The sequence below is a fragment of the Oncorhynchus mykiss genome, chromosome 26 (assembly GCF_057628025.1).
Source record: "Oncorhynchus mykiss isolate SJ-2025 chromosome 26, ASM5762802v1, whole genome shotgun sequence".
In the NCBI taxonomy this organism is placed as follows: domain Eukaryota; kingdom Metazoa; phylum Chordata; class Actinopteri; order Salmoniformes; family Salmonidae; genus Oncorhynchus; species Oncorhynchus mykiss.
Genome location: NC_143047.1, coordinates 18,603,350 through 18,611,115, shown reverse-complemented (window position 1 = coordinate 18,611,115; position 7,766 = coordinate 18,603,350).

Sequence of the window (7,766 nt, the reverse complement as noted above, 5' to 3'; positions counted from 1 at the left end):
TGAAAGAGCCAAAGAAAAGAGCCTAAAACAAAAGAGCCTATAACTATTGCGTTGTTGGTTTTGGCACATAATGTACCATATGTTTGTGCCATATCAAATTCCTCTACCAAGTAGAATAGTCTCAGTAGTGATTCTGTCATGTGATGCAGGTTGGCATTCACTAGCTGGCACAGCCACAAAGACATAAACCTTAACCCTAACCCTAACCACACTGCTAACCTTATGCCTAACCCTAACCCTAACCACACTGATAACCTTATGCCTAACCCTAACCTTAACCACACTGATAACCTTATGCCTGACCCTAACCTTAACCACACTGATAACCTTATGTCTGACCCTAACCCTAACCACACTGATAAACTTATGCCTGACCCTAATCATAAATTAAGACTAAAAAGCTAATATTTGTTGTGTTTTCATGAAATGTTACGACATATAATAAAGCCATTTTTGACTTTGCAGCTGGCCTATCTAGTGGAAATCACTCAGCTCTGCTTCCAAGACAAGATTCATCCCAATAAATGTCAACCTGCACAAGACTGTTAACAGCTTGGGATGGCTTTGCCCCGTCCACTTAAACTTCAATTGATTCATTGGATTTTTTTTGCCAAAATAGCCATTTGGTTGGATAATGCTTGTACTGTATTTGTGTGGTTTGTAAACAAGGATGAATGGGTTGATTGACTTTCTTAGCAATTGGAGCCAATAAATCTCACAGAAATCTGGGTCATGTGTCTTGCTATGTAGGGCGAACTAATGAAATGGCACTGACAGATTTTGAACCCAAGAAGATGAGACCTTTCCTTCCCCTTATGAATCAAATGTTTTCACTTGCCAAGATGTTCCACCGGCCATTAACTGTCAAATAATCAAATTCTAACCGGAAAAGTTTTGCTGTACTTTCATAAGGGAACAGAGACTTGCATGAGAAGACTATAGTATTTAAGGTACTGTATTTCCACCTGGAATTCACTGGAGGCTGTTTTCTCTTGAAGGTACAGTTCTCTCTCCTGTGAGCTGCTCTGAGCCAAATGTGATCATCCTGTGTTGGCAGTGCTGGGTGCTGAGAGATGGTAGACAGCCGCCTGGCTAAATCAGGCCTTTCAACTAATCAGGCCTTTCTGCCAGTCTGGGTCAGGGGAGGGTTATAGCCAAACCCTGAGGTTGACCAAGACATGGTCTGAGGTAGAGGATGGTGTTTACGTCTGACATGGTCATGGTATGGTAGGTCAAAGGAGTTTACAGACTCATGTTATTTATGCTACTCTAAAAACACCTGAATGTAGTAGAGCTGAAACAGGATCATTTGTCATATCTGTTTTCTTGTATGAAGGTTGTTGTTCTGTAATGCTCATACATATACATGAATGTAAGTCACAGCTTAAAGTTTGCTACAAAAAAAGACATAAAAACCTACATTTAAAACCATTATTATTCATCTTCTCCACCTTTCCAGGGACTAATTTGACCCCTCACTTCACTCCCAGCGAGACTCCACGTCTGGTATCCAGCTGTACTACTAATGAGCCCAAACCACACTGTTTTAATACTCTGCCATATTTCACAGTAAAGAAACTCCGGGGGCGCCGACCAAAACGGAATGCCTGTTTAGCTTGACGTAAACATACATGTTAATTGATTTTTGGGAAAGATGAGTGTACATCGGAATATTTTATTCTACGTACTAAAGGGCACTTCTGCTCTATGTCCCATACAGAAAAGGCCATGTTTCCTTTCCTCTGAGTTCTCCTTAGCTATACTGTATAGTACAGTACCTGCCATAGAGCGCTTTCCATGAGTGGAAAAACCCTGTGCAGTGTGTGGATGGAGGCCTGCTGTGAAGAGTAGAGCTCAGCCTGTGTGGGTTTGTCCCTGTGGACTGTCTATGTGATCAGGTGCACAGAGGGCTCCCCCCACCACACACCACACTGTCTCTGCTGCCAAGAGGCTGTCGCCGCACAACTAGACTCCCCCCTTTATACTGCATTTCCACAGGTCTCTCTCTCTCTCTGTGTGTGTGTGTTTGTGTGGTAGTTTGTACGTGCAGATGTGTGTTTGTGTGAGGCAGGGAGTTTGGACACCAAAGAGAGTTGACCCACTTCAGAGCTTTATTCTATACACACAGATTCGTTACAGGGTCATCAACGTGCATCTGGAGACCTGCTGTATAAGTACTGTAAGGCAGAAGAACATGAAGACTATGTAAGTACTGTTGATAAGAGATGGACTCATTATTCAACTGGTTTACCTTTATCTGATCATGAAACTAAATCTGCAGTGTGGCCTAAGAATAGTGGCATGACATCAGTGAATGAAGGTAATAGTGGGATACCTCCTCCACCTCCACCACCATCTCCATCACCACCACCTCCTCCACCTCCACCACCATCTCCACCACCACCACCCTCTTCACCACCACCACCCTTTTCACCTCCACCACCATCTCCACCCCCTTCACCTTCACCACCATCTCCACCACCACCACCCCCTTCACCTCCACCACCATCTCCACCACCATCTCCATCACCTCCACCACCATCTCCACCACCATTTCCATCACCACCACCATCTTCACCTCTACCACCATCTCCACCACCACCACCCCCTTCACTTCCACCACCATCTCCACCATCCACAACCTACACAACCATCACCACCATATCCACCCCCTTCACCACCACCATCTCCATATTCATCTCCACCACCACCCCCTTCACCTCCACCACCATCTCCACCATCCACAACCTACACAACCACCTCCCCCACCATCACCTCCACCATCACCTCTACCACCATCTCCATCTTCATCTCCACCACCATCTCTACCACCACCTCCACCATCACCACCAGCTCCATCACCTCCACCATCCCCTCCACCACCACCACCTCCATCATCTCCACCACCATCCCCTCCTCCTCCACCACCACCTCTTCCACCACCACCACCTCCATCACCACCTCTACCACCTCTACCACCTATACCATCACCTCCATCAGCACCACCACAACAGACTCTATCTATTGATAGAGTATTCTCAGACTGCCTTGTGGATGACATGACGATGCACTCACAGATGCTCTAAAAGATGCTATCTAGAAAACTAAAAGGGTTATTCGGCTGTCCCTATAAGAGAGGCAGAACACTCCAGGCAGAACACTTTTGGGTTCTTCATAGAACCCTTTCCACAGATGGTTATCCTATGGGGGCAGCTAAAGAACCCTTTTAGAACCTTTTTTCGAAGAGTGTACAGTGCATTCATAAGTGGGATAAGCCTGTCTTAACCCTTGCATTGTGGACATGTTGAAGAGTAAATAAGGAAGAGGTAAGGAAGAGGTCTGAACACACATCCCTGCCCTGTCCGATTAAACACAGCTGCTTGCCACCGTGTCCCCATGTCACCTCTCCTAGTTTGGCTCTATTATGTTCCCCCGGACAAACAAAAACAGAGACCGAGCCGGAATGCAGATTCCAGCAGCAGTCTTCATCTGATGCTAAACTGTGACGGACAGGTCAGTAATGCTTGTAAACAAAACAAAGATGCACTCAGTGCCCTCTGTGTGTGTGTGTGGGGGGGGGGGGCACTATAAAGGAGGGACAAAGCCCTCTGTGGTGACTGATGTTGCCGCCCTGCTCTCCTCTCCCTCCTCCAGACCCAGAGATGTGTATTAATGAGCGGGGATTACACTGAGGGGCCCAGACTGGTTCCCTCCTGTTTCCAACCACAATGCCCGGGTCGGGTCAGGATGATGAATGGTGACCACTAAAACACTGTGTTGCTCACTGTACACAAGATCCCATTCATTATCTGCTTAATGACAGGTCCAAACCACTTTGACTGAAAGCATCTAATGCTTACAAAGGCATTTGTTTTATTGAAGCTTGGTTTTTAATAAAGATTTTGTCTGCAATTACACAAGTGGGGAGGGGGGAATTCCCCTGGGATTTCATCAAGTCTCAAACAATGTCTTTGCAATGGGTAACCACTGACACAGGGCTCGGTGGTGGTGCTGTTGCTGTTTCTGTCGCTTCACCCTCTGCTGTTACTCAGAAATTAAACCATGACCCAAGAAACCACAATATATCACAATAGCAAGGAACGTGTCTTCTACTTCAGGAAAATGATGAATACACGTGACAGAGTATGTTATGTATGTTGTTAGGTATGTTGTTTTATTGTCAGTATTATCTATTATTATCATGCATCATTTGACCACAATCCTCTAGTCTGTGCTCCATAATAGTGACATTTAGTCCCCTAATGGAATTACCAGCAGTATTAAAGGTGTTTATTGTAGTTATAGTGTTTTTCAGTCAAGCTTGAGAAACATTATAAATGTCATCTACCCAGTACGTTAACTGAGGTGAGAGAAGATGACTGACATCTAACAGTACACACTCGTCCTCTTACTCATGTAATGTTAATTACCGTGGCTGTGAAACAAAGTCACACTTTTTTAAAATATATTTTTCGAACTAGACCAATTTGCCCATGGCAGCAGCTAGTTCACTCTGAGCACTACCTGTGGCCATCTCTCATTAAAAAGTTCCCTGATTGAAATGCAGGCCACGGAAAGAGAGGCCCTCTCCCTGGCTATATTTAGGCAGGCTGGTTTCCTGTCATAAATACATAACACAGAGGAGACTGCTGTCGGTTAGCTAGCCTAGCACTACCTGAGAGATTAGTAAAAACATCTGGATGACTGACTTCTCTGCTCTGGCCTGACCAGAGAGAGGGAAAGAGGTGTTCTCTCTCTCTCTCTGGCTAAAGACAGGTGTTCTCTCTCTCTCTCTCTCTCTCTCTCTCTGGCTAAAGACTGGTGTTTACTGGCAGGAATATGGATGATTAATATCCTGTTATAACCTAAAAGCTTATTTTTTCGATTCATTATGAATTTCTCCCCAATATGGCATCATGTGAACGGATGATGACTTGATAAAAAGTCCCACAAAAGAATACATGTACGGCTAGTAAATTAGAGTGCCAGATCAGCACCACTGATGATTTTGACCTAAATGTGCCAATCACAACTAGATGTTGTGTTGCCATGTTATCAGACTCTGGTAGCTGCTTTGATATAGTTGGGCCTTCTCAGAGGGGGGTTGGGTTAGGGAGGGTGAGATGAAATGCCAGTGTGGAAAAAGCCTGATTCTGAAAGAGAGGGAGAGGGGAAGCTGTTTATGCCATGGCTCAGCAGTGCTTAATTGAAGTCACACAGCAGTAGGTCCTGCCCCACTGGCTTAGTGTTTGAAGTCCCGTGTCTGTGATGCTGTGCTCCCTGCCCTCCCAGGCGCCAGAGAAGCGCTGTCACACCAGCCAACTTTCTTTGATTCCATCTTGGTTTCTGGGGTTTTCAGTCGCCTGGCTGCCAATAGCCTTATTCTCTACCCCTCTCATCCTCATCCCTCACTCTCTTTCTCTTGTTTTCTTTATACCTCCCCCCTCCCTCCCTCTCTCCCCCCCCCCCCCCTCTCTCTCTCTCTCTCTCTCTCTCTCTCTCTCTCTCTCTCTCCTCGTCTGTTTCTGTTTGTCTGTTTTCATCACTCTCTCCTAGTTTCTCCAGTCTCTCTTTCTCCCCCCCCCTGCCCCCGCCCCCGCCCCCGTTCTTGCTTGGCTGTAGTAGGATTACAGGCTCCTCTCCCATTGGCTAACTCGTCTGTCTCTGTGTTTACTGCTGTTACTGTGGGATACAGGGGATTTGCCCACTCCTTCCCATGATTAGACAATGAGACCCATCTTAATGATGCTCTTTCATTTTTAGAAAGGCATCTTATGGCTCTACAAGTCATTTGTATGGTATTTACATGGGGTTTAAATGTGTTATTTTTGGTGCATATAATGGTGTAATAACTTACTTTGTCATACCCCACAGTCTTTGTGCCACATATGTAAAGCATCTGGAGAGATTTCATAACTTGAGAGGTGGGTGTTTTGAGATTAATTGTTGTTGACTTGTTCGGGACAACGTTGATGTACTGGATCATCCTGTCTAGTGACGCTCTCTGTTTTTCAACTGCTTCTGCACAGTCACTGTCACTTGGCATCCCGGCTCAATCAGAGTGCACTATAGTAGTAAGGCCTTGGATGTTTGTGATTCATGAATCAGCTGAAGGAGCTGCTAACCTATTGCACAACTGTTGTGCAATACTAAATTGCTGAGAGTGGGCTTGGTCCAAAATGTCTGGCTGGTCGTGGTTCCAAACGGCATAGTACTAGACAGCTGGTCTGAGTTCTTGCAGGAATGATTGACATAAAGAGTGTGTCTAGTTTTGAAGAACTGCTCCCCATCCTGGCTTCTTGGAACAGGTTCTGGACTTTGCCTGAATCCACATAACCCAGAACCCTGTCTTAAGTAGAACCAGAACAGCGGGAGAGGACAGCCCAAGTGTCTGCTCTGGGTTTGATCTCCACTCTGATACATTGCGATGGGCTGAGGTGCTTTGCCACGTGCTGTTGGATTGCGCATCACTCCCGTCAGAACCTTCTGGCTCTCCTCACACTGAGGAGCTGGGCTATTGACTGCTGAGTGTGATGGTTCACTTTAACACAGATCACAGTGCTGGCTGGCTGGCAGATCAATAGACTCACTGCAGTCAGAGTGGGCCCCTGGGAGAAGAGGATATAGCAGTATAGTAGTAATGTCACTTTGCTGAACAGGAGGATCTTTTCTCTCCTCCTGCTGCTGAACAGTGACAATGAAACTTGAGGAGGAGAGGGGACCTAATGGAGCCTGTCTCCTGGGCCCTGTTTAAATGTGTAGTCTTGTTTAATAGGCTGAGTGAGTGGATGTACTGCTCTATCTCTGGTCTGAGGGCTTCATCAGTGTAAGATATGAGTCATGTCTTCTCAATGGACTGAAGATGACCTTAGTGCTATGGAGCTTTCTGGAAACACAGTAGATCGTGGAAGTAACACAGTAGATCGTGGAATTATTGGTTCCAAATAAGTTTTTATTAATTCACAAGATTGTGGTTTCCGTGCGTGCGTGTGTGTGGTTGTGTGTGTGTGTGTGTATCTGAGAAAGTGCCTCTGTGAACTGCAAGTTCGTTGACATAAGGGATGCTCGTTATGAAATCTTTCCAGTCATTGCTATTTCCCTGAATCCCATCCCTGCGGAAATAGTTGAGTTAACTCCTCAATCCTTCTCTCTCTCACTGGAGATGAATCCAGGTCCTCCCAAATAACTTCACCTGGAGGTGAGACGCAGAGCCAAGTCTGGAGCAGCAGGAGGGTACAGGGGGGCTGACTATCTGTACAGGGCCTGGAGAGGAAAGGAGAGGCAGGCTTTGTGGCTTTGGGTCAGCAAGCTGAAAGACCAGTTTGTGCCGTGTGGGCTGCCTGATGGTTTGATGTCTCCCTCTCTTTTTTCCCAATAGGACGGGTTTGAGGACAGGGCTGAAGTGGTGTGGAAAAGCCCAGCTGTAACACACTGGGCAGGCAGGCAGGCTGCAGGGTTGGGGTTGAGGAGCCAGCTGGAAGAGAGAGAGCTTCTCTAAAACGTCTCCCAGCACGCTGAAAAACGGCTTTTCTTCACCAGTCAACAGCCCAGTCCAGTCATGAAGGAAAATATGGACATTTTTTTGAAGAAAAGCAGGGTTTTTCGATTTTTACAAACACTAAATCCTAAGGCCATTTACTGAGAAAATCGACATCCATCTAATAATTCACACCAACACTGACGTTTGCCATGACTTGTTTTGAGAATTCTGTTTATACAGTTATGATGACCTACCTTGGTCTCAGTCTCAGTCGTAGTCCCAAAAT